Genomic DNA, 16,813 nt, shown 5'->3' on the forward strand with positions numbered 1-16,813 from the left:
TAACAGGTTCTCTGACTATAATGCAGTTAAAGAGCAAATATAGCCCCCCATATTTTAGGGAAAACACTTTCAAATAACTTGTTGGGTTACAAAGAAAACTACAAGAAATATTTAACATTATTATATATAAAATTTATTATTATATAAAATTATTATATATAAAATACTTTTAATAAATGTGGGATGCAGGTAAAATGTTACTTAGAGGAACTCACCACTTTAGATGATTTGCTAATGAACAACAATAACAAGAAATTAGAAAATCAATGAGGTAATTATTAAACTCAAAAAGCTAGAATGATACAAACTAAAATAATAAGGAATCTTTCACACACATCAGTCAACCCCAGTAGCAGTGGCACTGGAAATTTGAAAATTAGTGAAGTTTTCTTTTTTTTTTTTTTTTTTTAAATTGTGGTGTGGTGTTCTATTGACATTTAATGTCAATGGCGCAAGGATACAAAATATTCTACAATGCATAATTCCCTGTAACAAAGAAAAGTCTAACCCAAAATGCCAAGAGACTTTCCATTAAAAATATTTTATGATGGCCAAAATTTATTTTAAACTCTGAAAATTCCAAATGTGATAATGTTTTGCATTGGGAACTCTCATATCCTGCTTGCGGGAATATAAATGAGTAAAACCATTTGAAGAACAATTTGGTAATTTCCGATAAACCTGAAGACGTCCACACACCATAGTCATCCTGTGACTCACTCCAATCTCCCACTTATGGGTATATTCTCTAGAGCAGCCCTCACATATGTGTGCCAGGAAGGTGCTCCTGGCAGCATTGTTTGAAATAGTTAAAATGTGGGAATCCTAGGCATAAACCAATAGAAGAATAAGTCAATAGACTATGTCACATTCACATAATGGAATATTGCAGGCCAATATAAATAAATGTAATTATTTTATATATAGATCCCAAATGGAGAAACCAATATGCAGAATAATTCAGGGAAACAGGCCATAAAAATCAACAGACATATAATTCTATATATAATTCATAGATATATAAGTGGTAAAATATTAAATTATGAACAAGAAGAATAACCATTAAATTTATTATAGCAGCTGTCTCTAGGGAGGAGGGGGAAGGAATATTAAACTAGAGCATGTATGACTTCAGCTCCATTTGTTATTTTACTATCCATGAAGAAAGCAAATATGACAAAATGTTAATTTATCTTAGTCAGTTCAGGCTGCTGTAACAAATATGCAATAGAGTCTGGCTTATACAATAAACACTTATTCTCACAGTTCTACAGATTGAGAACTCCAAGATCAAGACTCTGGTAGAGTCTCTGTCTTGTAAGGGTCTGCTTCCTGGTTTACAGACAGCCATCTTCTCATGGTATTTAAACATGGTGGAAGGGAGCAGAGCAAGCTCTGGTTCCTTCATTCCCTTTGAAGGGCATCTATCCCAACATGGGGGCTTTACCCTCATGATCTAATTCAAATCCAATTGTCTTTACAAGGCCCCACCTCTGAATACCACCACTATGTTATAACCTCAACATATAAATTTTGGTGGTGACACAGAGTGGGAACATTCAGTCCAAACAACCTTTCTTAATTTGTCTGGTACTTACATTTGTGAATATTATTCTCTGTAACTTAGTCTATTTTTTGAAATAAAATTTTTCATTACTCATCCCTAGCTCTTTGAATTTAAATTTACATGAATTGTATATTACATATTAGAGTCTGCACTGAAATAAGATCTTCATTACAGTCTCTGCTCTGTCTACTATACTGTACTGTTCCTTTCATGTTTCTACTAATTCCTAAATATTCTTCCTGGTAGTGAAATTTTGAACACTGCTAGTTCACATGTTTAAAAACGTTTTTAGTTAATATATCATCTGTAGGGTAAATTAACCTTTTTTTTTAACTCTTTAACACCAAGGCTTTTTACCCTAAATGTTGTTTATTTTTTCTCCTTTTCTTTACTGTCTCAAAGTCTTAAGTTCTATAAAATGTATTGTAAATTGAATTATCTCATTTACCCATTAGTCCATTCTCATGTTGCTATAAAGAAATACCTAAGGCTGAGTAATTTATAAAGAAAAGAGCTTCAATCGACTCACAGTTACACATGGCTGGGGAGGTGTCCGGAAACTTACAATCTTGGTGGAAGGCACCTCTTTGCAGGGTGACAGAAGCGAGAACAAGTGCAAGCAGGGGAATTGCCAGATGCTTATAAAACCCTCAGATCTCCTGAGAACTCAGGCATTATCAGAGAAGAGCTTGGGAAAACTGCTCCCATGATTCAATTATCTCCACCTGGTCCCACCCTTGACATATGGGGATTATGAGGATTATAATTCAAGGTGATCTTTGGGTGGGGACATGACGAAACCATATCATTCTGCAGCTAGCCCCACTCAAATATCATGTCTTCACATTTTAAAACACAACCATCCAACAGTCCCCCAAAGTCTTAATTCTTTTCAGCATTAATACAAAAGTCCAACTCAAAAGTCTCATCTGAAACACGGCAAGTCCCTTCTGCCTAAGAGTCTGTAAAATCAAAAGCAAGTTAACTACTTCCTAGATACAATGGAGGTACAAGCATTGGGTAAATGCAACCATTCCAAATGGAAGAAATTGGCCAAAACAAAGGAGTACAGGCCCAGTGGAAGTCCAAAATCCAACAGGGCAGTCAATAAACCTTAAAGTTCCAACATGATCTCCTTTGATTCCATAGCTCACATCCAGGTCATACTGATGCAAAACATGAGCCCCCTGGGTGTCATTTCCATATCACTATCAGCATTTTGGTCAAAGCCATTCAGCAAGTCTCTAGAAAGTTCCAAAGTTTCTCCCATCATCCTGTCTTCTGAGTCCTCCAAGTCTCTAGGAAGTTCCAAACTTTCCCACATTTTCCAGTTTTCTTCTGAGTCCTTCAAACCGTTCCAACCTCTACCTGTTACCTAGTTCCAAAGTTGCCTTCAGATTGTTGTGTATCTTTAGAGCAGCAACAGACTCTCTGTGGAACCAATTTACTGTATTAGTCTGTTCTCATGCTGCTATGACCAAATACCCAAGTCTGGGTAATTTAAAAAGAAAAGAACTTGTATTGACTCATAGTTATACATGGCTGGGGAGGCCTCAGGAAACTTACAACCTTGGTGGAAGGCATCTTTTCACAGGGTGGCAGGAGAGAGAAGCAGTGCAAGCAAAGAAAATGCCATATGGTTCTAAAACCATCAGATCTCTGGAGACTCGCTCATTATCATGAGAACAATGCATTACCACCTTCCTCCTTCAAGAATGACCATAATCAAAAAATCAACAAACAGTAAATGTTGGTATGGATGCCGTGAACAGGGAAAACTTCTACACTGCTGGTGGGAATGCAAATTAGTACAATAACTATAGAAAACAGTGTGCTGATTCCTTAAAGAACTAAAAGTAGAGCTACTACCATTTGATCCAGCAATACCACTACCGGGTATCTACAGAGAAAAAAAGAAGTCATTATACAAAAAAGATGCTTACACAGGCATGTTTATAGCAGCATAATTCACAACTACAAAAACATGGAACCAACCCAAATGCCTGTCAATCAACAAGTGGATAAAGAAACTGTGGGATATATATGTAAAATGGAATATTAGCCATAAAAAGAAATGAATTATGGCATTTGCAGTGAACTGAATGAGATTGGAGAATATTATTCTAAGTAACTCAGGAATGGAAAACCAAATATCATATATTTTCACTCATAATTGGGAGCTAAGCTATTAGAATGCAAAGGTACAAGAATGACAGAATGGACTTTGGAAACTTAGGGGGAGAGTAGGAAGGTGGTGAGGGATAAAAGACTACAAATAGGATTCGGTGTATACTGCAGCAGTATACACTGATCAGGTGATGGGTGCAACAAAATCTCACAAATCACCACTAAAGAACTTACTCATGTAACCAAACACCACCTATTCCTCAATAACCTATGGAAATTTAAAAAAAAAAAAAACTAAACTGTAAGTGAAAATAAGAAATAAATAAAATAAAACGGTGGCTTTCTAACTGATATTTTTCATAGATGACTTTTTTAATAGAAAAGAAAGAGAGTGACTTTAAAGCATTGCCTTTCTCTTGAACTTCAGAAAACTTCAGAATTACTAAAAGGGTGGAAAGGTGATTTTATTTTTGTTTTTAGAGTACTCATGTGCTTTCTTCCCTAGGGTAGTGTCTCAATATATTTGAGAAAGCAACCAGAAACAAAGCAGTCCTTAGAGATATAAACCCAAGAGGAGGTCAGTGACAGTTTTCAAAATAAGTGCAATGTGATTTTTTTTTAAGATACATAAGAAAGGCTAAAGCATTCTTTTCTGTCTTGGCCCTTTCCTCTGCTTGATTGGTCATAAATGATGATGTAATTCATCATCTTCACTTCAGCTGTTAGGATTAAACCTTTCAGAAATGCTGACAGGACCAGGAGTACATCTTTACCCCTTTGTCTCGTCTAAAACTCAGTCATGGCTAATTTACCTATGGTGAAATGAGTGAACAGAAAATTCTAAAGGGACATTGCTTCATACAAACTATACTGTTTACTCCTTCCAGATGCCAAAACTTATTAAAGTAAACCATCATCAATTCACAATGATGAAATCATGAAGGAGCATTGTACCTATAATGTTAAAAATCATGCTTGCTCCAGAAGAGATTGCCTCCCTCAGGAAGACTGCTTTTGATTAGAACCACACTAGAAAACACATTGTGACTTTTTCGTTTAGGAACAGCTCTGATGTTATTTTTCTTCTTTTTTGTTTTTTAAGGGGAGATAATTATATCATTTATGCAATGTTATTTTGATCTAATAGTGCGTCTCCTATTTTTATTTCAATTTATTGTCCCATGAGCATGAATTTCTTTCTTTTATCAGTTTGAAGACAGCTGTCATCTTAGGCAACATCAGCTTTGACCTAAAGCTGCTTGTATTAATTTTTCAAGTATATTTGAATTTTAAGCTGTTAACTATTCAAAATGGATGGGGCAAGGAATACCTAAAGGTAACAGGGATAACAGGTAGAACAGTGGATACATTTTCTGAGAGACATGAAGACTAAATAATGAAGTGGGTAGCATATTCCTAGATAGAAAGGCAGAATATTATAAAGAAATATGTTATTTTAGAATGAATTTATTGAGTGAATTTTCTCTTATAATTTGACAAAATTCTTTTTAATTTCATATTGAATAAGAACAAAATTCTAAAAAGTAGAAAAAAATTAAAAATAGAATTAAAACCATCTAGAACAATTTCTATTAGATGTTAAAATGTTGTGATTAGGTTCAGTTTGAAGGCTGAACAGAATAAACAGTGTTAAACGAAAGAAAAACCTAAGACAAACTTAACTATATAAAATTTTAAACATAATAAAAGAAACTCATTAACCAATGAATTTTTAATAAAAATACTTTCTTAACTCTATTTTAAACAAATACATTTAGATCCCACATCAGACCATATCAAATTAAGTTTCAGCTGTATTGTTATGCTCAGTGAATGATATGAACTCTAAAAACCCAGAAGAAATATATCTACCCTTTTGGTCACAGGGAGGTTATTCTTAGTGTAAAATTAGCAAGAGAAGACAAAAAAATAAAAACAGATGGACTGCATAATCCCTGTGTGAAATTTTATTATGTCAAGCTAACAAAATAAAGGGAAGTTATACGTGGGCAAACGTTAATAATAATAATTGAAAGGAAAATTATGCTAGTGTATCAGTAACTTATATAAGAGAAAACGGAAATTAAATAATTTAAAAACAATGAAATATAAAATATTAAAAGCTTTAGCAAATTCCATGCTTGAACTGGAATTTAAAAAAATTAAAGAACAAACTTTTATTATAAAAGTAAAGTAAACCATTTAAAAGAGATTATACAAAATATTGAGAAAGATCTGATAAAAGAGGTATTTTCTTATGTTGATATTGGTATGTAAGTTGGGACACATTTTTAGAAAGAAATTTAACTATACTTGTCAAGAATTATAAAGGCACAATGCCTAAGCAGTACAGTCCAAAAATCTTTAAGAAAATAATTCAGGTCTGGAGCCAGGGCTTCAGCCTGTAATCCCAGCAGTTTTGGGAGGTCAAGGCAGGTGGATTGGTTGAACTCAGGAGTCGGAGAGCAGTCTGGCCAACACGGGGAAACCCCATCTCTACTAAAAATACAAAAGTTAGCCAGATGTGTTGGCATACACCTGTTATCCCAGCTACTCAGATGGCTGAGGCAAGAGAAGTCCTCCAACCCAGGAGGTGGAGATCGCAGCACTGCACTCCAAGCTGGGAAACAGAGGGAGAATCTGTCTCAAAAAAAAAAAAAAAAAAAATAGAACAAAACATTTTTAAGTTATTTAACAAGTAAAACTAGATTTATACAGCTTTTAATGATAAATATCCACCTTATATCAAAGGAAAATATTCAAATATCACATATAACATGTCTCAGCGAGGTAAAGTGTACATCAAATACAGATAACAAATAAACTATTACTTTATCATTTACTTATATCTGCTCAAGTGATTTTTTTGTGTTAAATTTTCACCAATGAGCATACAAGTCCTTCACAATGGAAAAATGTAATAACCAAAATGAATAGAAGAGGTTTGCTAAAGGCTTAAGTGAAAAAAAATTTAAATACTTTACAGATAAGAATATTGAATAAAGTTTTCAGTTTTTCATTAATTAATTACTGTTTCATTGATTATAATTAAAAACAGTGAGGGTTTTTTTCCTATCTGATAACCTAATTCTAAAATGCCACTTATATAGCTAAACAGATGAGAATAAGAATATTCTTCAACATTTTAGATGCTGGAATTATATTAAATATTAAAACATAATTATAAAACTACAAAGTGAAAGAACACTAATGGATTCTATAAATAGTATATACTTTGAATACTGTATTTATTTATAGCTATCTTTGCCTGCATTCCCCAAGGTGAAGACTGGAATTACTCTTTAAGAGGTGCAATGTCAGGGTAACAAGAGAAGTGAATAAGGAAATCAAGTCTCTTAAGTAAAGAAGGGGCGGTTACCCAAGATGATGCATTAATGTGCTGGCCGATGGCCTCACCCCACTGCACAGCTGCAGAAATCTCTACACAAAAATCATACTTTCTTGTTGTCCATCAGAAAAGGAAAGAAAAGGACTCCTGTGTCTCAGCCATTACATTTCCACACACGAGAAATTATACCCATGTGTGTACACACGTGTACACACACTTCCCCGACTGCATTATCTGGCCCCTTTGGTGGTTGCTCAGAAAACCAGACCTGTTGCCTTAGTGTGTGTGGTGCTTTATTTAAGTTCAGAATGCTGGAAACTAAGAACAAATGAGTAGCTAGCCTGACTGTCAGTGGCGTTAAGTTTTCCAACAAAGATTCGTGAGGCTAAGGAAAAATAGCCACAGCAATAGTTGAGAAGTCAGAAGACAGTGGTGATAAGGGAATGAGGAGGAATGTATATCCAATACAATGTCTGTCCCTTATATGCTTTAATGTGTTTTAATTTCCTCCATTAATACACAAATTAAACTCCAAAACAACAACGACAACAACAAATGCAGTGAGCCTCCATTCTTCCTGTCATGCTTTCTCCCTTCTGGGGAGAAAAGGAATTATCCATAATCGCTCCAATTCCTCTTAAATCTCAATTTCCTTACAGGACTCATTTTCCAGGGCTCAGGACTCATTTTGTCATTTTTAAAAACAGTACATTGGGAGTTCTAATTTGTTGGTTCTGTCTCTTTCACTGTTTCCCCTTTGGTCCTTGCATTCCTTTTTTTCAGCTTGGATTCCATTGTAAAAATCACCTTGGCATCTTTTCTCTGTTCTTCTATCACAAATGCTTGGCACAGCTAACCACTCCCTTTTCTTCTTCACCCTCTCTTTTTCTTGCTTCATTGATTGTTTCCCTTGGTTTTGCTCCAGCCTCACTGGTTATTTTATCTTTGTCTGATTTTCAGGTTTTCTCTCTTCTGCTGACTGTCTAAATGCTGTCACGCTGCAGGGCTTTGTCCGGCCACACAGTCAGGGTTGAAAACTATTTTTCTACGTGAAACAGCTGTATCTCTTGCCTGTCTCCACTGCCTGTAGTCTTCCTTGTTTTTCACACTAGCCACATGCTGTTATTTTGGTTTCTCAGAAATGACAATATTTGATCTTTCTCAGGGCTTTTGCACTAGCTGTCCAGGAAATCTTTTATTCCCAGATCCTCAAAAGGATCTTTTTGGTTCTTTTCTGTACTTTAGGTCTAAAGTTATAATATCATCAAGGAGGACTTTGCCAACAATTTATCCATAAGCTCCTTCTATTTCAACTACGTTTTCCTATTTATTTGTCTTCTTGGTTTCTGAAAGAGTCTTATCTCCTTAACTGTTGTTCCACTAGACTGGGATCTTTCTCTTTCTGCTGGAAGACCAGCTGTTGAGAACAGTGCCTTGTCTGTCTCGCTCACTGGTGTGTATGAAGGAGCCATAACAAGGCCTTACTCTCAGTAGGCATACAAAAAATGACTATCTTTTAATGAATAGGACTAAGACAATATTAGAAGATATTTTTATTGATCAAATAACTTACAAAAAAAAGAAAATTCTCGGAATGTTTCGAGGGTGTGAGTATTGTGGGATAGCCACTGTCACACTTGAAGCTGGATAATGACTTGTTTAAAAAAGTATTTTGGCAATTACAGAGCACTTAAAACATATGTGTGCTCCTTGATCAATGAAGCATAATAACCAATTAATTAATTAGTGATTGACTCTTCACAGTATGATAATGTATGCTTATAATAAGATATACATCATACAGTTGCATTTAGCTTACTCTATAATGTCTTGTGGTTTAGTGATGTTTACTTGTTTTAATAGACAATTACACTGATGTCTGTCAATTAAAAATGGCAAAATTATTAAACAAATGGAAAGATTTCAGCTGAAACACCCCTTACAGTCCTCACAGTAGGTAAGATAATTACTGTAATCCTTTCTACAATCATTCCCCAGAGAAAAAATACAGAACATTATGTGTTAGTATTGTTCTGGCATTATAGGAAAAATGGAAATTGACTCTGGTCACAAGGGACACAGCAGTACCAAATATCTTAACTTGGCATGCAAATATAAAATACATAAATGCAAATATAGATTTAAAGGAAATACAGAATGACTATGTAACCAATATGTTTACAAATATCTAAAGCCATCGGGTTACCTAGCTAAGCACACTATTTAAACTACATACATTTTAAATTTCATATTTCCTTTGATCTTTTCTCTTTAAATATTTCTAATTAATAGGATATGGTAAATGTTTTACATATATTTAAACCTCAATATAATAATATATATCTCATTGGTAACTAAATGAAGTAAATTGGGTTTCAAATAGAAATGGGAAAGGAAAGACCTTGCTAAACAATAAATTTACACTAACCTACTAATGAAATAAATCATATAAGACTACCATAAAGATACAATATTTGGTAAGTAAAAAGGGACCCAGCAAAGGCGTTCATTTTAGGTAATATGTACAGTGATCACCAACACTGAAATACAGTGATACCTTAGACAAGTTACATCACTTCTTTTGTGTCTCTGCAGGCAATGTTGCAATAAATAGCAAGTAAAAATTGTTGTTAGGGATTTTAAATACACAAAGTGCTACATTCAGACTTAACAAGAAGAAGAAAAATGGAAGATGCTCAGTTTGCTTTTAAATATAATCTATGAACACATATAGTTCTACTATTTCTTTGTAAACAATTCAGGAATAGATACAGATTTAAAATTAGCAGAAGCCTTTTACATATCTGTTTATAACAACTGAATTTACTGAAGTCATATAAGTTGAAACTGTACTTAAAATTAATTTATATTTTTTTACAATAGAAATACAAATTTAAGACACAATATAAATATCAGAACCTGACTGTTGGTGCTCTTTATTAGGTCATCCATTGATTCACTGCAAAGTCTTCTGCATGATTTAGACATATTCCTGGTTTATTAAGAGTTTTTTTTTATAAAGAATAGATATTGATTTTTTAAAATGTACTTTACTAGAATCAGTTCCTGTGGGTTTTTTTCCCTTTAATTTGTTAATATGGTAAAGTATAATGCTAGCTCTTACAAAGACAAATATCCTTCGATTACTGGGATAAATCCAATTTCATCATATTATTATACATGATATATATTTTAAAAATACATATAGCTACATTGAATTTGCTAATACTTTATGTAATATTTTAGCATGTTCATCTATGGCTAAAATTTATCCATACTTTTACTGTAATGGATAGTTTTTGGTTGATTATAGTATTAAGGTTGTAATACTATCTTAAAATGTAGGAGGTATGCTTTGAGTATGGTGTTGCTTTTTTTCCCTCTGGAATGTGTTAAAGTTTCGAATGATCTATTCCTGAATACCTTTAAAATGATCTGAGCTAAGACTTTTTTCTCTGTGGAAATATTTTAAGCTGATTTATGCATATGGTACCACTTAGTGTTTCAGTTTCTTCTTGAACCAGTTTTGTTACACTTAATTTTTTTATAAATGTATCTACATTGTTGACATTTTAAACTGTATTTATACAGAATTATTTATGATCATCTCTATTTTAATATTTGCAGCATATTTATAGTGATTATTACATCTCATATTCTTATGTCAATACTTTCTTTTTTTTAGTGTAGCTCTCACATTTATACTTTTTTCCTCTATTGTTTTGGAAGTTATATTCAATTTCTACAGTTCCTTATGCTTATTGCTCATTTTAAAGGTGTACATCATGCCACTGTATTACTTATTATTTTCTCATTTTATTGCTTTAACTTTTTTCACATTTTGTTTTTTTTCATATCTTAAGTGGCTTAAGTGGTTAATTCCTTAATCTGTAGCCTTCTTCATTTTTAATAAAATCACGTAAATCCTCTAAGGACTTTTATCTGCATTGCACATGTTTTGAGATGTAATATTCATTATCATTCTGCTTCAAGTGTTTTCTAATTTCTGCTATGTTGACTCCATTAACACATAAGCTATTAGATATCTAGGTTTTTATAGTTTTTGCGCATTTTTAAATTATGAATGCCTCTTTTTGTTATATTTTAGTCAGTTAATGTGCTCTGAATAGAGCCAATGCTTTGATATTTGCTGACACTGGTCCTACAACCATGTTCTGTTACATATCGTTTAACATAAATGTTTCATGTGAGCTTGTGATGGATTACAGGGTGCAGTGTTTTATGTAAAGCCATTATATTAAGCATGTAATCTGTGTTGTTCAAGTATTCTATAACCTTACCTCCTTACAGATTTTGTGTATATTTGGTTATAACAATTAGAGGGAGAGATGTGTTAATGTCTCCTGCCATGAGCATGGATTTATCAGTTTCCTTTAATTATGTCAAAAATTTTAATGTATTTATTAGTTGTATACAGATTAGAACTGTAATTTGTTTTCCCAATAGACTATAAGAAGTTTTATACTGGAAAGTTAGTTAGTTTTATGAGGGTAGGGCTTTACATTTGCTTTTTCACTGTTATATGTCTAGTATTTAGAACTATGCCATGTGTATATAGCTTTGCCATCAATATTAATTGACTAATGAAAGAACCATCTTGGTGAGGTAAAGGTTTATCATTAGATGGTAACTTAAAAAATTGGCAATTTTTTTTCCTTGAAGTCTACTTGTCTGGTTTTAATACAGTGATACAAGATTTTGTTAGTAATGACTGATATATCTATTTTCATCCTTTTTCTCTCATTTTTAGCATTATATTAAGTATATTTATTATAAACAGCACAAAGTTTTATCCATACAGCTGAAACTGACAACTAAAAAGAGTGTTCATTGCGATGTCACATATGAGCATTTAAAAAATATTTTATTTATCTTTTCTTCCCTACTTTTCTGCCTTCTTCAATTAATTTTATTTTGTTGATTTTTCCTCCATACTGCTTATCTCCATATTATTTTTAAATTTATGCATTCTGTGACTTTTTTCAGTGATTACCATAGACATTTATGTGCATATCTATCATAAAGACTGAACTTGAATAATATGCTTACTGTTCTTCTGAACCTAAAGGAAACCTATGGTGTTTAAATCTGGATTATCACTTTTTACTCAGATTTTTGCTGGTGCATGATCATATGGGTTTTTTAAACCTTACTAAAAAAGTAATATCATTATTATTATTTTCAGTTAATATTTCTTTAGACTTACCCTGATGTTTACTTTTTTTTCCACCTTACCATTCCTTCTTTTGTTTCACATTTCTTTCGGAATATTTTTCATTTTCCTAACATATGTCTTTTAGGATTTCCTGTGGTAAGGGCTTATTTATGATAAACACTGTCAGTGTTCATTTTTCTTAAACCACCTTCACTTTACCCTCATCTCCCAAAATTATTTTTAGTGGGTAGAAAATTTAACTTATTAGGTTGGTGCAATAGTTACTCTGGTTTTTGCCGTTACTTTTGATGCAAAGTTAATGCTATTCAATAAGTGCAAAAGTAATTGCAGTTTTTGCCATTACTTTCAAAGGCAAAAACTGCAATTACTTTTGCAACAATCTAATAGCACTGACTTTCTCTAGGATTTAAAATAAATTATTCCAGTGTATCCTGATTTCCATGTTCACTGTTGGGAAATTCACCATCAGCTTTATTATTGTAATTTATGGGTAATTTGTGTTTTCGCTCTGCTATTTGGAATATATTATTCGTTTCAGCTTCCTATGTGACAATAAATTAATGCTAAATGAACTAACTACAGAAAATCCAAGGTTCCAAGTTGTGTTTTGCATCCACAAGTAGTTATTCCTGCCCTTAAAGAAAGTAATAGTAGTTTCTTTAAATTTCAACGTATTTACCTATTTTTTTTCTTTTGAGATGGAGTCTCACTCTGTTGCTCAGGGTGAAATGCAGTGGTATGATCTTGGCTCACTGCAACCTCCACCTCCTGGGTTCAAGTGATTCTCCTTCCTCAGCCTCCTGAGTAGCTGGGATTACCAGTATCCACCACAAAGTCCAGCAAATTTTTTGTATTTTCAGTAGAGATGGGGTTTCACCATGTTGGCCAGTCTGGTCTTGAACTCCTGGCCTGAAATGATCCACCCACCCCTCAGTCTCCCAAAGCCCTGGGATTACAGGTGTGAGCCACCATGCCTCACCTCCTTTTTTTTTTCAATAATGCACAATTAGGAATTGGACATAATAATTACTGCCCCCTGGGATCTCTTGGTCACTCTATCTAGCGAGTGAAGATCTGAGGGTCTTCACAGCTTGATATTCATGAATCACCCTAGTGCTAGGCTCACCTGGATGTTAGTTGTTGTCCTCTGCTAAAATTACTCTTCCTAGACCTCTGTGGTGGTGTGTTCTAACAATAAATCAATGTCTCTTTCTCTGCTTCTTGGCACAGTACTCTCCTGAAATTACGCTGGCTTCTTTACGTCACTTGCACTTCTGTAGTTGTAAACTCTGCTTGATTGCATGTCCCAGAGCACTGAAAAATCCTTAGGATATCTGAGGCCAGCTGTCTTATCTAAGCAGAAGCTATAAACAAATATGAGCAGATCTGAGATTTATCTCTTTTCTCCATCCAAAAAATGTATAGATAATAACTTGGGTAAAAATAACTTTCCAATTTGCAAATTTATTGCATATTTAATACCATAAAAATCGTTTTTTCAGTCTCATTTTCCCCTTAAATTGCAGCTCTTAATTTAGCATTGGAAACAGGATATTTCTTCAATCTTTGGTTATGTACTAAGAGCCACATGACTCATGTCTTAGGAATGTATGTGCTTTAATACCATAGTCTAATACTTAGGAAGTCATGATAAGTATATACCCTAATTCAGTCTTAATCTGATGAGTTTAATCTGTGATGCTCTTCTAATTTGTACCTATAGTACAACATAGTTTCCAACTATAATTTGGAAATGTCTCAAATGTGATTCTGAAATAACCATAAGTTTCATTGTGGCTCAATCTCTGTTCAACGTCACATTCAAAGAATTAACTGTTCAACTCCAGAAACCTATAGTTTTTATTTAAAAATGTGCTTCACATAGAATATCTTCCTTAAAGGCTTTAATTTATTCAGGAAACTACCTTCTGTAAAGAACATCTTTGAAGTATGTAAAACTGATTCTATGGGGAATAAGTTTTGAGTGTCATTCAATGACTAATACATTTTGGATGAGAGATTATTTCTACTTTAATAATTATGTAAACTTCTAATTTAAGTAGAATAAGACATGATGTCTTTTCAAAAATATTAGAGCTTTGTGAAAGAAAAAACAAAAATCAACAGTAATTGTACATCATAAGTGGTACTGTATTTATTTTTTCACAGTGTTTTACAGAAACTCAAAAAAGAAATTTTAAATGGGCTTGAGATTATAGAATTTTTCTTAAAAGGAAAGATGCTTAAACTAAGATTTAAAAGGTGATGGAGAATGATTAGATGGAAGAAGGCAGAGTGGTCTTTTCAGGGAGACAGAGCAGTCTGGGGAGCAGCAGAGCCATTTGAAACAGCATGTTTTTCAAGTTGTAAACACTACGATATGGCCAGCATGGAGAATGCCTGCAATGCCTGAGTGGCAAGGGATGGGGTAAAACAATAAACAGGTATCATATTCTAAGGGGCTTCTTCCATTTAGCTAAGACATTTATTTATTAATTTAACTTAATTAATTTATTTTATTGTTTTAGACGGAGTCTCGTTCTGTCACTCAGGCTGGAGTGCATTGGCGCAATCTCGGCTCACAGCAAACTTCACCTCCCAAGTTCAAGGAATTCTCCTGCCTCAGACTCCTGAGTGGCTGAGATTATACGTGTCCGCCACCACACCCAGCTAAATTTTGTATTTTAAATAGAGACATGGTTTCACTATGTTGGCCAGGCTAGTCTCAAACTCTTGACCTCAAATGATCTGCCCATCTCAGCTTCCCAAAGTGCTGGAATTATAGGCATAAGCAACTACGTCCAGCAGAGTTAAACAATTTAAACATTACCCTTGACTGCATCAATCACTTTAAATTTCCAGAATGACATACTATTTGCATTTTAGAACAAAATCATTTGGTTAGCATTATGAGGCATGAAACCTGGGTGTTAGGATGAGAACTGTTGAGTCCAGGAGAAAAAAGGCAGGGGAAGAAGACAAGAATGATTCTAAAGTTTCCATGCAAATGGAAATGGAAGCTGGGCAATGATGCTCTCAAGTTTGAGGGATCCTAAAATCATCCCAATATCTTTCCAGTAATATTCTTAACCTAAATCATTGAAATATTTCACAGTAAGAAGCTTCCGAAAACACAGAGATACCTTCATTGCATGATGTGAGACAACACACTTTTTCTCCAGCAGCATCTCAAAGTATAGATTACAGTCTGCAGGACTACAGGCACAACAGGTTCCTTGTTAACTCCTGGAGAAGCTGGTGGTTTCTGGCCCTGAATATTTCTTGTACAACGTGTAGGTAACTCTAGAGCAATCGATTCTCCTACCACCATGGGGCCAAGTGGTAAGACAAGGCTGTGATTCACATGCAGTAGCTCCTCTGGTTTTATCAAAATCAAATTGTTTTCCCCACATGGGTTAATAGAAACTTGAATCATATTTAAAAATTTCCATAAAGGAAAAAATCTATTTGACATGCAAACATAAAATGATTATTGAGATACATTTAAAGTTATAATAATGATGACTTTTACAAATGGAGGCAAATGCTTTGAGTAGTTTGGCTTATGAATAATCAATTACGTAACAATTGCATGCCAACAGATCTGAACTTCAGAAATAAGGGGGCTGGGGCCAGGTGCTATGCCTCATGACTGTAATCCCAGGACTTTGAAAGGCTGAGGTGGGAGGATTGCTTGAGCTCAGATGTTCAAGACCAGCAGAAGCATCATAAGGAAACCCTGCCTTTACAGAAATAATTTAAGAAATGAGCCAGGCTTGGTGGCATGCACCTATAGTTTTAGCTACTTGGGAGGCTGAGGTGGGAGGACAGCTTAAGCCTGGAAGCTTAAGGCCACAGTGAGCCATGATAGTGCCACTGCACTCCAGCCTGGGTGACAGAGTAAGACCCTTCTTGGTAAAAGAAAAAAGAAGAGAGGAGAGGAAAGAAAAGAAAGAAAGAAAGAGAGGAGGAAGGGAAGGAGAAAGAGAGAGTTGGTTTTGCCTAAGCCTGGCAGAGGATGACTTACTGGTCATCAATGCCATTTTTGTTTCTCTGTGATCTCTAATTTGTAGCCTCCATTGCAGGTAAGTATGATCATAAAACTAAGTGTTGACCAACTGAAGAAAAAAAGAAATGATATAACCCATTCTAGGCATCACCCATAGCAAGCTGTCACTCATGACCCTTGGTGTTTTCATATCATCACAAAATGCAGAAGACTACACTGACCTAGAACATAGTGGATATACCAGATGAAAGCAGCCTGGGGCCCGGAATGCTTACCCAGTCTCTCACAGATTATAAGCACACTTACTTTGAGATTTAAGTGTGCAAAAATTAGTTTTCAAATGTGTAAACCATTGAGAATTAATGGTTTGTGTATTTTGGCAGCTAACATAAACAGAATTACTACCTGAGCCCAGATAATATAAATTACTTAGTGATCTGAGGGTTTCTGAGACATTATTAAGAGCACTATCAAGGAATGGACAGCCCTACATAATGCCTGAATCTCCTCTGATAGGTTTCTGTGATGTGCAATGGTTTGCCAAGATTGTAAAGGATCTGAGAT

Source organism: Saimiri boliviensis, chromosome 3, assembly GCF_048565385.1.
Source record: "Saimiri boliviensis isolate mSaiBol1 chromosome 3, mSaiBol1.pri, whole genome shotgun sequence".
Taxonomy (NCBI): domain Eukaryota; kingdom Metazoa; phylum Chordata; class Mammalia; order Primates; family Cebidae; genus Saimiri; species Saimiri boliviensis.